This window comes from Lathamus discolor, chromosome 2 (genome assembly GCF_037157495.1).
Source record: "Lathamus discolor isolate bLatDis1 chromosome 2, bLatDis1.hap1, whole genome shotgun sequence".
NCBI lineage: Eukaryota > Metazoa > Chordata > Aves > Psittaciformes > Psittacidae > Lathamus > Lathamus discolor.
Window position 1 is genome coordinate 126,205,472 of NC_088885.1, and position 20,465 is coordinate 126,225,936.

At 37.3% G+C, this 20,465-nt stretch overlaps 1 protein-coding gene across 5 annotated transcripts in view; it reads right to left on the reverse strand.

Annotated features, from left to right (window-relative positions):
• NCOA2 (nuclear receptor coactivator 2) overlaps nucleotides 1-20,465 on the reverse strand; it is a 194,269-nt gene that overhangs the window by 133,931 nt on the left and 39,873 nt on the right. Inside the window, exon 1 of one of the 5 annotated variants that reach the window (XM_065668419.1) lies at nucleotides 16,979-17,049. The exons of the other annotated variants lie outside the window; for them this stretch is intronic. The gene's annotated coding sequence lies outside the window, so the exon portion shown is untranslated. Of the gene's footprint in view, nucleotides 1-16,978; nucleotides 17,050-20,465 lie in introns of those variants that run through there. 5 annotated transcript variants of the gene reach the window in all.

Below are 20,465 nucleotides of genomic sequence, written 5' to 3' on the forward strand. Positions count from 1 at the left end.
TGACTTGCTTTTAACTACAACGAAGGTGGATTCTCCTAGATGGCTTTGATGAAACGATTAAAATGTTCCACCTTGGTAAAAAGGTACTTTGCACATTAAATCAGGTGCACACTGTATTACAACCAGGGAAAAATATTAAACTTCAGTTTTCAGTAAACACACCCAACGTCACATTCTTACATTTTCTAGAGCAGAAGTTAAGAATAACAGCACCCACAACACTTCTTAATTTCAGACTTTAAAACTGAAAGAACTAATTAATAATTCTATTGAACTGAAATATTCCTACTAAACTCATGGCCCTGTATCTGTCTGTACTGAGAGCACTTGCTTTAATTGTCCCATTTTTTTACCAATGGATTCTAGTGCGTTCTTTACGATAAAAAGAACTGCAAACTAACTCACATATGTTTCCCACGTTACTAAGTGCTGTAAATAATTAGTTACAAGTAATTCTTATGAAACATTCGGTACACTTCACATAAGCTAAAGGTCTAGTGTCCTCACTCAGTACTAAGTTTGCAATGCTGCAAAAGTGCATCTGACGCACACATGAACATCAGCAGTCTTAGCAACATCCTTCCATGCAAGTTACATATACTTATCAGTTCAGATAAACACGCAAACATGCACATGATTTTCTTCAAAGTTTAATAAAATCTGCAGGGTCTTTAGGTCTCCTGAAAGTAGGTGCGATTTTTATCACCACCACATAAACAGTCCTCTTTAATACTCCCCTCTTCACCATGCAGTCTGCACAGAGACTCTGAACTTAGTTTTATTGGCACAAAAGCACAAGGAACATTACACAGCACTGTTTCTCGTATGGAGGAGAGCAAATCTGTACTCCTCACACACAGATCTGCCACAATTCAAACTTCAGCCATAATTTGCAGATAGCTTGAGGGCCAGGATTACAAATTTTAGAAGCAAACAAAGCCAGCATTTCTGAATACAACACAGAAATATTTTAGCACCATTTTAGGAGTACAATGTACAAAACCGGCTCATGTGCCTTTTAGAAATCTGCTGCAAAACATTCAAACTCTCCTAATCTTTGTCCCTCGCTTGAAGCAAAACAGCTTTGTGTTGCCTCTAAAAATAGGGAGGTAGTGGGGGATGGGAAGGGGGGAGAGTGGGAGTAAGAACTGGTACACCACGCTGGCATTGATTTACAAAAAGACCAGTGAATCATATACTTAGACTATGGCTTTCCTATCAAAGTCAAGCACATACACAATTATCAAATAAAAAGGTCATCCTGTACTTTTTATTTTGTACATGCACATGCAAAGGAAAAAAGGAAAAGTTTTGTTTCATCTGTTACCAAAACCATCATTCTGCAGTCAACACTTTTAATGAAATACAGGCCAAAGGATTAGTCAGAACAGATTCATGGAAAAACAAAGGAAATCTGTATGCAAATACAAGCCTACCACGTAACTAAACCCAGGAATGAATCCTGCTTGACTCAGTACCTCTGAATACTGTCCCGTAAGGGTCCCTGAAATGGCTCCCACTCATCCCAGCTCCAGAGCAACTAGCAGCAACTTTAGTAGCCACTGCCCTGGAGAAAACAAATAATACTAATATCATCATTAAAGCAGTAGCTTAGGTATTCTTATTAATAAATGTGTCAGAAATATAGTCCATGCTTGTTCAAAGTCTTAAGAAGATTATGTTCATATATTTTTAGGGAAGAATCAGACAGGGACCCAGCAGGGAAGGCTATTGGGAAAGCTACAGGAGAGGTTATTGGGCTCAAGGAAAGGCTGCTGCAGAGCTATTGCCCAGCTGGAAAAGACAAGTTATTTGAAAGCTATGGTGTAACAAACAAGCCAAGAGAGTTAGCCAGTCATGCTTGTCGCAGGAACATTCTGGTGTCGTGATGAGCCAGAGGCTGGCTGATGGACAGGCATGAGAACAGAGCATCACAAATGCAGCATCGCAAGCCTCACCCAGAGAGGCGGAAGCAGCAACCCAATGCTTTCCATGGCTTAACATTAGTCTAATCTCAGCTGGGTCTTTGCATGAGTAAATATGACTCTAGGAGTTTTTCTCAGAGGGTTATTTTTAAATACCTGACCATATGAGCTTCCTTGGAATAGGAAAAAAGGGGAGGCAAAACTAAATAGTCATTACATGTATGTTTAAATATAACATTAAAAAACCCACAAGACATTTAAACTGACTAGAAATGTTCACTTTCATTTTAATTTTAAAGCTGGCAGTGGACCCGGACCCAGAAAAGGTTATATTCTGACTGAGATGCTGTAGCGTGGAGTTTCTAAACCAGTCTTTAGAACTGTTCAGAAGAGGGAGAAAAAGACTTTGCTCAAAATCTCTCACGTAGAAAAGTAGCAATTTGGGTTCGAGTCCTTATTCAGAGAAGTGCTAAAGTCACCCAGAGCTAGAAGAGAAAGCTCAAGTAGGAACGGCAACAGTAGTAAGTGCACAAGAGATTGCAGCTGTACAGTTCAGTTAACAGCAGCAACATTAACAAATAAGGTCAGGGAGTTTGACCTTGAGTATTCTCAATACTGCTTTCGCTGCAAGAAGCATCTGTACTAATGCCAAAATGTCACTTGTAAGTCTTTATCTATTTCTGTTTCAAAATGTAGACGTAAACACATCTAGTTGTGGGATGCTCAGAGAACTCAATGCTCAGTGGGATGCCCAGAGAACACCTGGTCTCAAGCCTCAAGGATTATCAAGAGACAAGGCTGAGATCCTGAATGAAAACACACCTAAGGGGACATTTTGGAAATACTGATCTAACAACTGTATTTTTCCTGCAGCAACTGTTAATATATTTAGAATTAAATTCTGTAACACTACCTAAAATTACAAAGCAATCAGCTGCTTGAAAACATGCTTTCAGTATATAAAGTATTTGTGCATCAATTAATCTCAAATCAGCCGTCCCTTACTGTTTACTTGGGATTTTTTTGGCAGTCACTATCAATAATGCATGCAAAAATTTTCATAGTTCTGCCATCATGCTGATTAATTACTCATTTGCTGAAGTTGTTCTGAGCAAAATTAGTTCATTTATTAAACAAAATTGTCTTTTTAATAGAATGTTTTAACAATGGAACTGTAAAATTTGACAATGGAACAGCAAAGTTTAAATATTAAAATTACATTATATGGTCTCTACATATGACAGCATTGGCCATTGAAAGCATAGCACTTCTTCCAGTGCGCACATTACCTTTCATGGTCACTGTAATTGCTTACTCCCTCATCTTCTCTTGGCTTTCCACCTTTGGACTTTTAGATCATCAGAATAAACTGATAATTTCATTTCAAGGAGAAAAACATCAGAAAGAGCCAACCCCAAGCGATACTGGTTAATACTTACGTATTTACTAATTTTAGTCTTTGGATATTCGACACGTTTTAATTTACTATGAGCACGTCTAGATTTCTGGAACTGCAAAGCTTCCCTTCACACGGCAGAGCCCAACAAAAAAACTCTGCACTGTCTTAGACCGGTTTCCTTTCTGCTACATACACACCATCTATTTGAGATGATCTGATAACTCACTTCTGGGTGTGCACAAGTACTGCAGCTAATGAAGTTTTTGGTGGTTTTATTAGAGGGGGAAGGAAGAGGTACACGGTACGTAGACTTCTAACCAAACCTGTGTTGCCATACAAATCTTTCCTACTATGGCTATTCTTAAATGTTCATTTCAGTTCCAAAGCAGCAATTTTCTTTCTGAGCTTGTAAGATTTTTCTCAAAGTACATGAATACAATAAAACTGAATAGAATAAAAATATAAAATATAAAATATAAAAGTCATAACCACCAACAAAACAAAACCCAGCATGAGCACTCACACAAGATGATGTAAACCTCTCTATACCCATAGTTTTGAGTATCAACAACTTCTGTACTTAGTTGTATTTGCAATACCGCTACAGGTCCTCGTCATGCCCCAGAACCCTTCTTCTCAGACAACGAATGTATTTTGGGTTCCATCACCCAAAAGAGCTGACAAAAGGCTGAAGGCAATGAAGTGAGACTGACAGGGGAACGAAATTAAACATTTAATATTTACGATTGAGGACTTGGGGTTCCAACCCTAAATGAGCTTTCTTCAGAGTTGTTTTATCCGTTGGTATTTATAACCAGTTACAAGATAACAGTTAATTTGCCATGAGTGTAACTGAGTATCTGCAGGAGACTAATGCCATTAAAACCATCTGCAGACAGCAAGTGGAAGTCAGCGATCCTAGGGCTACAGCTCTCTGCTGTTAACTTTGCATCTTGAAAGAGACACTGCTTCCTTTCCAGCCATATAAAACTTTTCAGCATTCAACAGAGTCCAGTTATAAAACCACAAGAAGAAAAAGCATGAAAACCCCTCACAAAAGCCCTTACCACCATCAAAAACAGGTTTCACGTGATAATAAGGGTTATCATATTATTCACTTTGTTTCCATACTAGTATACTACAAAAAAAAAAAGTACACAAGAATAGAAAACCAGGCTCTTCAGTTAGGACCTAACTTAACTTGCCTGATCACATCAAGTGTCCTCACATGAATGAATTATTACACATTTAACCACATACATGCCTTTTTCCAACTGTGCTACCCTCTGTGCTTCACTACAATATTCACTCCATTCAATGTTTTGTCTCATTTTCATTGCCCAGTGCATGACTGTGCACACCATTTATTGCAGTAGTCAGAAGAATCTGGTGTTGAGTATTACTTTCACAAGAGAACTTTCTATTAAGCTCATCAGTAAGTTGACCTGCTTCACTTACAGCATCATTTGCATTTAGGATGAGCATTATGCCTGCTTCCAGCATGAGCAACAGGCAGTATATAAATGTAGGTGGCTATTATGGAAACTTAGACCCTTATTTTCCACAGTACTTAGGAAATGAATTTATTTAAATATTCAAAGCACATCATCTCCTGACTCAAAGCACAGCTTCTCCTTGAGAAGACTTGAGTACTCAGCATCTTTGCAAATATGCCCAGGGCTGAGCACATGCAAGAAAGAAGCATTATTTAGTGCCGACCACCTAAAAAGCTGAGTGACATGTGAGCATCACATGGGAAGTGGGTGGTAGAGCCCAAGGGCAGAATTCAGCTCTTTACAGCTGCCTTGGTCAGGAAACTACTTGTGATCTTTGTGATCCTTGCCCTGTTCCATTCTCACCATCCATTTTCTCCTACCAGCAAGGCAGAAGTCCAACAGCACCTCTATGAAGAATTCATCATATGAGTTAATTAAAATAAGGGTCCAGTAGTAAAACTGTAGGCAGTGGCAAAGCTGCAGTCCATGGTATGATGCATACGCAGCCAGGGAACCCAGCTATGCTTGTACAAATAACCTGAATATTGGCATTTCTAACTTCTGCACCATACCTTTTGCACCTGTAAGTGTTCCTTCAGGGGTTTTTGGTATGTCATTTATTGTGTTTTGGAAAAAGCAACCGCAACAATAACAAATCATCATTTGGCATCGTGACTGCACGCATGATGAAGACAGGGCAAGCAAACACTTTGCAGGCCCAGAACAGATCTCCAGCACCTTGAGCTCACAAGGCAAGCAAAACCAATCAAGACAGCCACCTTCTAATATGGATTCACTTCACAGATATTATGAAGGGCTGAAAGGCAATTAGTCTCTAATCTTTGTTTTCATTCCTAAATAAGACTATTTTCCGAAAATATATGCCCCCCTGCCTCCTCTTAAGCACAGCATGCAGTACCAGAAACCTACCACAAAAACTTGGTAAAGATGGAAGCAAATGAAAATCAGATTTCATATTCACATTAAGATCTGCTGGCATAAATTATAAATGTTACCCTAACAGTTCATCTTAAAATTTTACTTTCTCCCATTCTTTCCCCTTTTATGTGGGCTGTCAGCTTTACAGGCCGCAATTTTTATGCATTCAGATTTATTTTTATAAATATATATATGTATAAGCACGTTTCTACATGTTTATCTATCTTATATATAAATAGGTTTTTATGTTATATATATATAAATATAAAAGACTTTAGCCATAATTTCATTAAAATATTAATAAATCAGACTGTGGGGAGGGGGGATAGGGAAGACAATATTTTACAATTTACATAAAGGAAGCATCCATTTTGGATGCTTTGGAAAAGAATAAAGCATCCATTTTGGAAAAATGGGCATTTGATGAAAAACTTCTCAACTAAATGTGAAATACTTTAAAAATATACTGCAATGGCAACCTCTGATTCTTTAGCACCATATTTCTTGCTGAACTGCTCATTTATGGACTACTAGCACAAGTTTCAATACAAATGGAATGTAATTAAACATCCCCAATTCAAGATGTCTGTGAACTAAAAATAAACTCATTCAGGTCTCAAATGAAAAGCCAGATGTTATGAACTGGGGATTTCATATGATGATGCTTTCTACCTTCCCTTTTGGGTTCCCTTCATGCTATTAAGATGTGTAGTAAGCAAATACCTGATCACATTACAGAGCACAGATTAGTAAACCAGATCTACTGTGATCCAACCATCTTGCTACAGGCAATAAAACTAAATGATTTTTTTAATTAATCTTTGAAGTAGTGCTTTTCTTCATAGAAAGACACCTGATCTTGATTGAAAGTTGCTGTGAAATCAACTCCTGTATATGGCAGTGTAACATTCTGCTGTTGTTCTCCTTCCTATAAAAACTTGCACCTTTAGTTTTGAATTAAATTTATCTAACCTTCCTGCCCCCGGATCTGCTTATGGATTTGTTTGCTTAACCTCTGGGCCTGCTATTGCAGAACTGTTCATTGTGTAGGAGCACAGAGGCAGAAGAAGGTCATGTCTCCCAACTCTGGCCTTGTCTTTTTGAAGAGAAGCACACCCAGGTTTCTCAGCTCTTCTCTGATTTTTTTAATCAGAAGATCTACTTGGAGCAGTTCCAATTTATGAACCCAACTTGTGAGTGCCAAACTAAATAATTACTGCAGCTTAATACAGAAATTATACAACATCCTGACTGCTGCAATACATCTTTCCTCTGCTCTATGCTTCCTGTTTACATAACCACATTTGTATTAGTCTTTTCACCAGCAGTATTTGGGAACTCCTGGATTCAAGAGCCACCCTTCATTATTTTGTTTCTGGATGTAAGACTTCATATTTAGAGTCATAGAACCATAGAATCCCAGAATCATTTTGTTAGCTTGCTACCACTTGTCAAGTGACCCATATGGCTCTGTAGTACTTGCTTGTTCTCTTCACTGTTCATAATTTCAAACATTTGTATATCATTTGCAGACTTTTTTCATACAAAGTTCAATTTCATATCACAAAACACCAAAGAGAGTATGACCAAAAAAGTAACACTGTTCTATGTGAAACTGTTGCTCAGTAATTCCTCATTTAGAAAGCATTAACTAGCCAGTGTTAACATAGCAAGTATGTATCACTTTGAGTCTGCCTTGTTCTGTATTTTTAAATTCCGTGCAAAACCAGCCCCAACTGTTTTGTCCATGGGACCATCTAAACACTTTTCCAGAATGAATGACCGTCGTGGCTCCAACTACACCTTCAATATCACAGTATTCAAATCCTCATCATTTGCTCTCTCTGCATATGGATTTCACTGTGCAGAATGACTGGAAGAAACATGCACAAATTGTGACAGCAAACATGTTTTTTATTTAGACTACAGTTAGAGAGCTCTTTCAAGGAGAAGAAAGTCCCATTCCTACCCTTTGGCCCCAAGTCTGTTTCTGTTTGGGTTTGGTTTTTTTTTTAATGGCCCTGGGTTAAAAGAACAAAACCAAACAATACTCTTAAAAAAGATAAGGGAAGATTGTTCTGTCCTTGCACAGCTACTTCTGGGGAGGAGGAGCTGGACAGCAACCTCTGCACTTAGTCACCCAAGGTTTATCTGAGCTCTGCTCTGGAACATACTGTATCTTAGCGTATTACATGACAACAACTAACTGCTTCTCCAGATAAAATCAGAGATGATCATGTCAAATAAACTGTATTAGCTAGCATTAATTATATTGCACTGTTTTTAATTCCTGGTTAACCAAGTCCTTGGTCAGCCTTTTCAAGATTTTATCTAAGTTTAGAGTCAGGCTGTTAAGTCTAGAATAAGCAGCTCATCCTGCCCAAGACAATATTAAACTTCTTCCAAGTGTATCTGGATTTTCCATGTGACGAGTTTGGGGGTAGTGGTGGAATAACAGAAAAATCAACAGAACTCTGCAGAAAATACCATGAAGTTTTAGACAGAAGTTGGCAAACTAACCCCGTATGCCTAATGGCTCTGCTGTTTCATGGCCTGCTGAGCAGGAAAGGCAAGTGGTTCAGCATCAGCTCAGGATATCAAAACACAGCGAGTTGTTTTGGGGTTTCGTTTGGTTAAAAAGGAAAAAAAAAAAAGCAGCAAAATACATCCCTCATTTTCTGTACTGTTAATTGCTCAGTTAACTTTCTGCGTGGGCTGCTTTGCTGCTTCTTTTCTTACAATCACAAGCTTCCAATTATAGATTTGTCTTTTCCCCCCTACCTTTGATTTGTTACACACCATTTCCAAACTGGCTTAATTCTTTCCATAATATTAAAACTTTTAAACTATCACATTCCTCTGTGGGGTGTTGGTTTGTCATTGTGGGCTTTTTTTAAGCCATTCTTTTTCAAAACATGTGGCTTATCATTTGTATATTTCCCACTTTCTGCAGTGTAAAATACATAAATATAAAGCTAGGTAAACATAAACCTGTGTAGATAGGGAGGACTGGAAAAAAAAAAGTATCTAACTGGTTCAGACTTGATCATGCCTTGAAACTTGCAGCACTTTCAGTTGTGTTTCATCTTTCTTTATTTCACACAGTGGGATGTAATGCCTTTTATTCAGAGCAGGATGCAAAATGTCTCCTGTAAGGAAGTTGCCATCTCTGTGTTTAGAACACTCAAAGTTACAGTACAACCAGAGGGATACTTAATATGTACTCCTCAGCTTGAAATCTCCCACAATATCCTCCTCTCCTCTTGCTCATCTCTTGGATGGTCAATCATTCTCATCTGTAGTGTAACTTTCATCTTGCACTCTGTCATAAACATTTAAAATCATTTCCCTAAGGGTTATCTGAAAAAATCACAGATAATGAATAGCACCTTTGCTGACAACGTCAGATGTCCTCAATACGTTTAGGTCTGTTTCAGTTTTCCGATCATAAATCTACATGTGAGGTGGAAGGATTTTCTGCTGGTGGTGGTGGTGGTGTTTGGGGGGTTTGTGTTGTTTTATCTGTTTTTCAAAGCTTGCTTTATGGAAGCAAATGTTCCTCAGAGTAGATTTTGGGATAAAACATTATTACGTTTTCACTCACATTTTTCACACAAAACATGCACTGAATTTGCAGTACTGCTTAGCACACTACCTTCCAATTCTCTCACAGCAAGAGATGAATCTTAAAAGTCTCTTTTCACCAAGGAACTGAAAAGAATGAAACAAAAATCTCTGATTTTTTTTTTTTTTTTACTAACTCCCATAGCTTCCCCACCTAAAATACTATCAGTCATTACAGTTTTTTTAAAATCTCATCAAGTGCTTTTTGATCTTTAGATTGTTTTGTGTTATACAAGTTGTTCACTTTTTTAGCACAGGAAAAAACCTAATCAGTGATTGTATACATAGTTGTTTTTTTTCCCTCCCTTCTTTGCTATATATTTATAACCTGGATCAGATGTCCACACTGGAAACAGCACTCTAAAAAGTTTCTGTGATTTCACAAGAGATGCCTTAACTTGATCCTTGGCTCATTGCCATCTAGCTGCCTTTTGGGGAAGAAAGTTCACTTCCTTCACCACCCTTCATTTTATTGGAATAGAAAGTGAACCAAAGGGAAACAGGAAGATTCCAACCACAACACAAAGGAAAAAGAAAAAAATCATCTCCAAATGAGAAGCAGAGAATGGTGAAACTGAGGACTACTACTTCAGGGGTTTTTCTGCAGCACAAGTTAATCACAGCTGTACTCAAATTAGTGCAATTACAGAATTACCATCTGCATACCAACACACAGGGCACAAAGGACTCCATCACTGCTCAAAATTGAAGACGAACATCGCTAAAGCCCACCAAAATAATTTTACTTTTGTTTTCATTGAATCATTGAATCCCTAAATTTTGTCAGCATCTTTCGTGGAACGTGGCCGTAATTCCATAAAAATGTGGATGGCTTGATTTGTTGATGTCACCAGTTAAGAACAAAAATGCTTTGGCTTGGAATGGCTGGCACCCTGCAACCCTGCTTACCAACTCCAGTGTATTTTATCCACCCCAGCCCTGTTTCCATCATTACTCATGTACTAAAGATCTGCCATGCACAAAAAAAAAGGTGTTATTAAATTACAATCCTAATCTGTAAAAAAAAAAAAAAAAAAACCAAAAAACAAAACAACAAAAAAACATCAACAACAAAAAAACCCACACAAAACCATTAAACTTTATTCTCCTTATTAATAAAATGAATAAAACAGCAAAGCAGGACAATGGAATAATATCAGCCCACAGACATATAAACAACAGAAGCCAGGCTGATCCCTTTCTTTAAGGAGAGAGGGGAAACAAGGAAAAAATGAAGCTATGCTCTCAAAGTAGAGAAAGATTAATTTAAAAAAAGATGTTTTATTATAGAAGTTGTAAGACATTCTAGACATTTTCAATTTTTTGAGAATTTAACAAAACTTTAACTAAAAGCAACAAATATCAGATTATCACATTTGCAATTTGACTGATGTAAGGAATGCTTTAAATGAAAACCTTTCCAAGGCAGTGACAACAGTGGAAACAGATATCAGATAGTTCTAAGATTTGCCAAAGAGGCTTCATCTCATCACGCAACAAACAAGTTTCTGACTTAACAGAAAATACAACACATTCGCAGGCAAAGAAAATTCCATTTCTTCACAATTATCTAAACAAACAGATAACATTACAAATACGAAGCAGCAGTCCTATGGGAAAAAGCAAACAAACTCCTCATTAAAAAATGTCCTTCGCTAAGCACTTCTATATACACTGGAAAAGTGACCAGCCTACTGATGCTATTATGCAACCCTTATATACATGTATGCATGTTGATTTTCATACACAGTGAGGAGTGATGAGACACAATCAATGATCTAATTAGTACCAAGACTCAAGTCTTATACAATTTCCCTGACAGAGAAAATCAAGACATCATGTCACTCTGCAAAACAAAAGGGATACGAAAGATTTAGATGAGCCTAGCTTCATATACTAACTCTGACTGTAATGGCGGACTGATGCTTCCCAGAAAGCTGAAGCATCTTTTGCCCTGCAATTGCAGCTGAATATTCTTTCCTCACTATTGTATATACAAAGAAAACCTCTCTGCTCTGACACCTGGACACAAACTACTTGAAAAGTCTTATTAGCACAAAAAAATAAAAACATTTACATGGGGGATTACACCGAAATAAGACACACCTACAGAACGCCTTGGAAAGAGCCTACAAAGTAACATCAACAAAAATGGATTTGCAAGCCTGTTCTGAATTAATTTTTCTTCTGAAGCAACTTTAGTCCACCATCTCAGACTAGGCTTTGACTTTACTAGTGACAATGTCACGAACCTTTGAAATCTAAATATATCAGTTAATTCAACATGAAAACAACAAATTGCTGACTTCAAACAGCCACCTTGTTTGATGCAGATTGCTGAAGGTAAAGCTAATTGTAAAATAGTATGTGCTTGCTAAACAGTCATTCAACTAACACTATGACTAACAAATCTCACTTTCCTACATGTTTGTACCATGAGGCTGACCGACTTTGTAAAGCTCTTCCCATGCTCAAGACATTTATAAAATCACACCTAACGCCATCTCCTTCAAGTCTCACACTTTTTCTTCTTCAGTTAAAGTACTAATAAAGTCTACTAATAAAGTCTCTCTCCTTTACTTGACCTTCTGTTTTTATAAATGTCTTTGAGACATTTATTCCTCCTCCCTTTGAGATATTTGCCAATATATATTAAAAGGGCTAATAATTCAAAACTAACAAGTGATGAAGCCCTAAGACAGGCAGATAGCCTAATCATAATCATTCCTTTTAATGCAAAACAACTTTAATCACTGAACTCTTGAATTTTATATGGTCATTATTAGATCCTTCCTAGGAGAAAGGTATCTTGGTACATAGGCAAAGCATGGCAACTTTCACCACGTTTGTGTTGTACTACCTGCAACTCTCATCAAGCTGATGAGAACAGAAAAATTGCACTGAATCACAGAAACCCTGAAATTCTGGAAGCACCCAGTTGAGGTTCTGCCTTGCCTGGAAATTAAGAGTGATGTTGGAACTGTTACCTATTTTGACCTAATTAACTCCTTAGTAAAACTCTAGTGAAGACAAAGCAATTGTTCTTCCAAAAGTGCTAAACCTTACAAGTTAATGCTTAAGCTTCCCCCTAGGCTTGAACTCTATTAACTAGAGGTGTTAATTAGATCAAGCTAAGTAAATCAGTCAGGATCACACCTTTAAAGCCTGGAATAGACAAGGCCTAACCCTCATATATATTGAGTGGATAGATTTATTAGCATGCTTATTAGCATAACTGCCTAGAAAATATCCCACTAGGCTTGTAAGCATCAACGCCTGTAAAGTGCAAGAATATAAACAGATTAAAGGTTTATTGCAACAAAAAGAAGTGATGACACTTACCTTGGGCTAAGTGAATACGTACCAGTTAAACTCAATATACACTTTTCCTTTAATTGGACATAGGCTACCATCTTTCAGTGTTACTTAAACGATAAAGCTCTAGCTGTAATATCTCTAAATTACACCTTCAGCAAGGTATTATATGGTACTGGGTTTGTCTTCTGAACTCAATGATAATTCCAAACACAGTCCTGGTGTATGGAATTACATCCATAGCACTGTGCATTCGTTGAAAGATCAGCTAGGTTTTTACTGAGGGATAATCTATTCTGTACACTTGACAAAAATAATGGCAAAAGGGAATACATTTAACAGGTTAAGAGTATGCACAGCAATCTGAGGTTTAACTGACAAAAACTTGCTTGCACTCTACGAACACGATTTCGCTCACTCCAGACTAAGTAAGACTCTAGAGATTCTAACCAAGAAGAAAGAGCAGCTCATTACTTCCTGAACATTTTAGTAACATGTGAGTGAGTAGCTCTGGGGAGGGGCAGAGTAGAGGCCATGCAGGCAAAAACCTGCATTTTCCTTTTACTACAGCTTCAGGTGCAAAAATCCGAGAACAGCAGCAGGTAAGCGCATCGAGAGCACAGACTGCTTCAGAGATTATTACAAGAGGGATTTATCAATTTAGTATTTCTATTTTTAAAAAAATATAGAACTCCAGATTACCTTCTGCACCAGGAGTTCTCCAGCTTTTTGAAGTTGAACAGTTTTATTTGAGGTTATCACACAACTGGGAAATCTTGCTGCAAAAACTTTGAGCAGATTAAAATGCTGTGTTTTTTCTAGAGCTATCTTGCTGGAAACAGTCCTTACATTCATAGCCCTCTGAAGATGTTAAGCATGTGCCAAGAGTCCTATTTTAGGCTCATCTTCCATCTATCTCCCTTATAAGGACAAAGTTTTCCAAGTTTGAATCAATTCAAAGCACTGATTATATATGAAAAATATCATGCTGAAAGCCTAATTACTGAATAACTATTACATTAGTTTTCCTTAACTTTTACAAAATAATAGAGACTATTAAAAATATAAAAGCAAAATCCCAAGTGCAGTTTCTCTCAACCAGTACTACCTCCTTTCAGAGGTCTGAACCCAGGACCAAGTGCAATAACCACTCTTCACAGAGCTTAAGAAGTGCATACTTCAATCTAATTTCTTCCCTTATCCAACAAGTAGTCCAAATACAGGTTTTATAGGAGATTTTTCAATGGACTGCAGTAAAATTACATTCTGATAGTTCTAAACTGATTGTTCGAAAATGTTGCATATATAATAATTTTTCTTTAGATCTGCTTCACATTAAACAGGAAAGACATAGCAGTGCTCTAGCCAAAAATAGAGTATTTCTACAAACTGTCCATCTCTTAGGTGAGTTAAGGCAAGATATCAATTGTATGCATGTAACGCCTCACAAATGATGTAACCAGCAGCAGAATTCCAGTCTTATCAGAGATTTGAATGCCTTCCTGAAGACAATGTACTCAATTTTTCTTCCTACTGAATCTTTCTTGCCTTGGCAAGTCATGAAACTTTGGCTCCAATCTTATTAATGCCTCGATTTGATCTGATAATATTTGAAAATGGCTAGATTTTCTAACATCGGCTATAACTTCACCATTCCTACTCATGAAGCAAAACAAAACAGGATAAAAAGTGGAAAATAAAACCATTTAAAAGGTATTGTATTCACTGCCATGTTATATCTTTGGAAAAAAAAAAAAAAAAAAAAAAAGAGATGCTAACTATGCATATCTCATTCAATTAGCAAGAGCTACCTATTTGTGACTCGAAACTATAACCTGAAGCCTGGCAGATTTGGGGGTAGGGGCAAGGTGATCTGATATTTTGGTTTGGTTTTTAATTGGTTTTTAATTTTAATTTTTAATTAATTTACTACAAAGTAAAATACAAACTAAAAACATCACCCTCTAACACACACACACACCAAAAATAAAGCAAACCAAACTCAAAACAAGATCCTAAAACAGTAACCATTTTCCATCCCTGCCTACAGCTGAAACATCCAACCCTTATAGCCTCCTCCTCTTCAATATGCAGAAATTGTGGTTGTAGCTAAAATGCTTTAGTCAACTGAAAATAAAAAAGCATTCCACTGTATTTTTAATTTGGCTGTATCTTTATGGCCAAACTTTGCTTGCAGCCTTTACAAGTCAACTCTTTCAAGCAGATGGGAAATCAACATGGTATTCAATAGAAGGCCAAAAAAACTGTTTTAAGGCAATAAAATGAAGAAAGCATTACTCTACTGAGTCACAATTATGGTAGCGAGCACTTTCTAAAGATCATATCCAAGATAACTGAAGGACTTGAAACCTGAATAAACAATTACAGACTAGAAGAATAGGCATCTTGCCATTCTGCAGAACAATCAGGAATATTAATTTTTCCAATCTACTTCCAAAAATCCAACTGTCGTATTCTAACTCACACACTTTTCTAGTTTTTATCTGTGATGAATTCACCCTTTCAACATTTGTAGCCTTCTCCCCAAATAATAACTCTACTTCACTATTTAATGTACTCTTTAATATGCAAAGTGTTGTTACATATTTTATAGAAGAAAACATTTGAGTTCGGATGTTGGGGGCGTCACTCCCTCTACAGGTGAATGTAACTGGAAGAGCTATAAATCCTAGGATTTTTGCATCATTCAGGGAAGGTGGGGATACTAAAGTTCCAAAGTCTTTCTTACATTAAAAGTTTATTTGAAAGGTTATTTTACAACCACTATATCACTACATAATTCTTCAAACCTCACTGTTGTCTAGTAAACCTGCAGAAAACGATGAAATTTTGCCATGTGTGCCAAAAGCAGACAAGTGCACATTTCTGGCCTGTTCTCAGTTCTTTGCAGGATGATTCCCTATCTCGAGGAAAGCCAGAGGGGATAGGCACGTTACAAGGGAATGCCATTGCTTATCGCTCCTCCTTAGTACATTCTCTTTTTATTTCAGTCTTCACAAAAACTAAAAATCATGCGGCTTTCTCAATAAGTTAACCCTGCTACAACCTGATCAACTTTTCATGTGAAGAAACAAGAAACACACAAGAGGCACCCCATGGAATTGACTGTACACACACCGTAACAACAACAATCTGTTCAGGCATGCTTGAAACCCTACAGGGTTTGATCTTTCTGTTTACATTTTTAAAACAAAGTACATGGCTTAGAACATGGAAGTGCACAACAACTACTCAAGAGTCAACATGGGGAGGCAGGAGTTAAATTGCAACGTCTATCATACAAACAACTACTGTGTCCTTGGATCAGATTAAATTCATTTCTGCAGAACTGAACTATCCATCTTGTCCTCTATGATCATGGTTGAGGAGCTGGTCCTTAACAAAGCTAGATAAAACAGGTCAGTACATAATAAAGTTTCCAAGGTATGTGATACTTGGTAGAGAGACCAGAGGTTAAGGAGGAGACTAAATTATGCTCTCAACCCAAGCAGCAACCCAAAGAGATCCTTCCACAAGGCCTGTATTTCCACAGACAAATTTTCCTTTGGACAGAGAATGAGTAAACCTAGGACCTTCCATAAACATGTAGCATACTACACAGGTATTTGATTTAGGAAGACATGTCAACATCACTTCTGAAAAACAACCTTGCTTTTCAGTAAACAGAGTCAAAATGAAATTTCTAAGACACACAAGGACTCTAATATTTCAGTTAATCACAAATCTAGAAACCTTTCTCGACTTCCCAAAGCCAATTCTGTCCCACATGTCACTGAAAACTTAGGAAAATGAGCCAAATTGGCAAGAAAGTCTCACAGCCTCTTCTTGCTCACAGTAAGAGCATCTGAGCTTGGCATACATTAGCTGTACTTTATGGCAAGCATTCTATTGTGTAAACATTTATGAATAATTTCTTTGTATTTAAATTAAAAATTCAAATCGAAATACAAGGCTGCATACCACAAGGGTTGTTTTAATTAGTGTAATGAAATTAATTCATGTTAAATGTCAGCCCATTTAACCCAACCAGAACCTGTGTGTCCAACAGATTTTGAATAAAAATGCCATCAGACCATATTAGTGACAGAAGCCATACCAAGCACCCTAGGAAATACGGAGAGGTCTTATTACAAAAAGACAGGTTTAGTTTTAGAAGCAGTAATTTGACATGGGTAGGAGTGAATTAGCATTACAGCAAGTGAATAAATTCATCTGAAAACCAAAAACTACAGCCATGTATTATTAGCAGTGCTACATACCAAGTTGTTCCAGCAAGATCGTGCCACTTAAGACATAATCTTTTCATAATTCAGCCACACAGATCCCAGAGGCTCAACCCACATTTCCTGATTTCTATAACAAAGAGTATCATTAGCTACCAGCATCATCAGGAATGCAGTACTACAGTAACCATACTTAAAGAAACCTTTCATCTAGTTTGAGAAAAACAACAGCATGGTCAGACTGGTATGACAAGTTAATCAACTTTTAAGCTATTAACCATTAGCTTCAAACAAGACAGCTCAACTAGTAAGCACAGTCATATATGTACAGAACCCTTGCTGAACTCAAGTTAATACAAGTATTAATTGTTCAGTTTAGTCTGCTTATTCAGATTCTTGACTTCAAGTTTAGTCTGCTTATTCTAATTCTCTACTTCCTTTTGTTTTCATTTGATTCATATATCAAGTAATGCATAATTTTGTATGATTTAGCTGTGAAACCAAAGTCTCAAATGAGGTTTTCCTTGCTACACAACTCTACCACTGGATTTTTACATAGACATGGATTCAAAATTCGTTTTACTAATAAGCTGCTGCTCAAACAAATCTGTGCTGTTGGGTTGGGGTTTGACTTTTCTAGGTCTTATCTTGCTCTGCAAGTTGTGTTTAGCTGTTGATTTTACTAAAGCATTAAAATGTTTTTCTATACTTAGAGTCAGTTGAGTCTTACAACTCTTACTAATCTCCTTTAATTCCTTACATTCCTGTATGCAATTTTGCTATGCCACAGCCAGTCTAGCTGCAATGGGAACCAAGAGCTCTGGATACAGACCCTCTGACTATGTCTCTTCTTGTTGCATCCTCTGCCATCTTAATATGTTCTATTAAAACAATACTTCTGCTTACACTTTTACCTTAGCTTGTCCTTACATTGCCTTTTTCATAAGGTAGATACCTAGAACAACATGCACAGATGAGGAACACACTGAGATAAACAAAGTCCCTTAAGCTCCTCATGTAAAACACACAAAAATTGTACAGTATTAAAAAGAAAAGTGGGAAAAATTAAAAACACATACAGCTGCTGAAGAATACTGTTCCTGCTTCACCTAACTTCACCAATATAGGCAGGGGGATCAAGAAATGTCTTCCAGCAACCCCAAAGTTAACTTGCCTGGAACATAACCTCCACTTCCAACACCACTCAGACAACTAACACTTCTCATTATGTACCCCGGCTGGCTTGTGGTACTGCCATCGATTTCTTTACAACACATGTGCACTGAGTTTCTAGAGATCATAGGTTAAATAATAGAGATAATCCTGTTGCAGTTATCTGTAATTTGTTCACATATATGTTGATTATATTGGCCAGGCTGGTGGAGTAAAACCACTTGCTATTCCACTGCATGACTGAGAAGCCCTGAGTGCAGTTCAGCCAAATAAAAACATTGAATGCAGTACTGCTGGCAAAGAATTCAATTGTCTTTACCTGCAATTCCTTCTCTATTTTGTTTACCAGCAGTGTTGATATGAATGGCTGCATCAGTAAAACCTGCAACCTTCAGGAAATTACCTTCTAAAACCCTTTTGTTTAAGTAGTTAAGATTGATTACAAACATTTATCTCTGCTTGTTTAACTTCACAGAAATAGAAAGAAAATTACCTGAAAAATGATAAAATAATTTAAGTATTATTTTCAGAAGTCCTGATTATTTTTATTTTTAATGCATTTTTAAATGAAAACTAGAAAGCTCCTCAGTCTTCAGTGGTGCTCTTCTCATTACCTTGCTTTCCCCCCCCCCCCAAACTGATTCTTCAGCCTTTGAACAGCAACTACACTTAGTCACTGAAGGTGTCTACTAGAGGAGATTAAGACAGTTCTGGTCATACCCTAATTAAATCTACACACACCAAACAAATTAACTTTAATTATAAAGTTATCAAATGTATTTGCCTTGACAATTTTAAACTTTTTGGGTTTCAACATGGATACCAAGGGAAGCAACACATGCAAAACTGCAACATACCTGCCAGTTGCAAATTTTGACCCAACTGGCCTGTGCCCATCACGGCTGAAAAAGAGAGAACGTCATACCAGACATCTGAGAAATGAAAACCAGAAGCAGGCAACTCAGACATCCTAAAGCTCCCTCTTTCAATACATGTCTCAATTGTTCTCAAAGACCCTGTTTAGAATTAAAGCCTCGCTATTCTGCGAGCTGCACAAACATAAGGTGACAGCCTCTCTCTTGCAAGGCTTGCCAGAAAAGTTAATGGCACCCTGCAGGGGTTTCCTATTATTCTCAAGACTGCTGTTTGCAGGGTAATAAGAATCTGGTTAGAATTTCTGTAGGTTTGGAAAGTACTATAATCTTCTAGTATACCTCACCATAATTCTTTGTCCAGCAGTTAAGTACATAATACACACACACACACTAGAATGAAGACATCTAACTACTAACAAATGCATTATGCCTAAAAGCTTCAGAAACCATGATATTTGAACCCTGTAATTTCAAGACTTGCTTTTAAATGACTGAAGTTTCTAGCAACTTCAGGACATTTGTTTGCCAAAGTTGAATTTGGCCCAGTGTGAGCCAGGCTATTGAAATGAAAATGACAGGCATACCCAAAAACATCAAATCGCAGTATCTTTTCAACACAGTCTCAATGTCAAACAGCAACAATGAAAAAAAGACATAATACAAAGACCTATTGAGGCCAATGGGACATTTCAAGTAACACTGCTATGTACTTTCTAATGAGACTTGTAGTAATAACCCTTATACTCAACTGCCTAACTCCTTTCATCATAAAGGATCTTGAAACCTTTTCAAGCAGAAGTGCTTACACCTCAGTGGTTTATAGTATACCTTTGATATTCAGCAGAGGAAATCCCCATGGGCTATATAACTGTTTTCATTTTGTCCCATGAAATTCCTTTCACTTTTGGATGATGTATAAGCTGTTAAACTCCAAATTTTTCTCTTCTCTTGCATTCCTGCAAATTTTTTGGCAGCACAACATAGTCATAACCAGAGGTTATAAAGCTGGGCTCACTTTACCACCAAAGCAGCAACGGAATGACCAGAATCATTTTAACTGGTCAGCAGAAGACTCTCCTCCTGCATCTTTTCAATTTGCCTTCCAAAAGTCACTGTGTAGGTCAGAACATCCCTTACCTCCAACCATGACACAGTGATCCTAAAAAACCAGGTACAGTGCACAGCTACAGCAGCCAATATTCCACAAGATGGTAACAAAGAGAATCATTTCCTTAAGTCCTGAACAAGGCAAATGACTGCATGTCCAGTCATGACTAGAATTTTTCTTGCCCATCCATCCTGCCGAAGAGTGATGTTAGACAATTACGTAGTTCAGTTGAATACCCTAAGACATCAATGCTCCCATTCAAAATTACAACCTTATTGTTTCCCAAAAATTAAGCCCAGGAATGTTCCTGCACAAGTTATCAGAGAATGTAATTTAGGTTACACACTCAAGACTTTGAAACATGGGA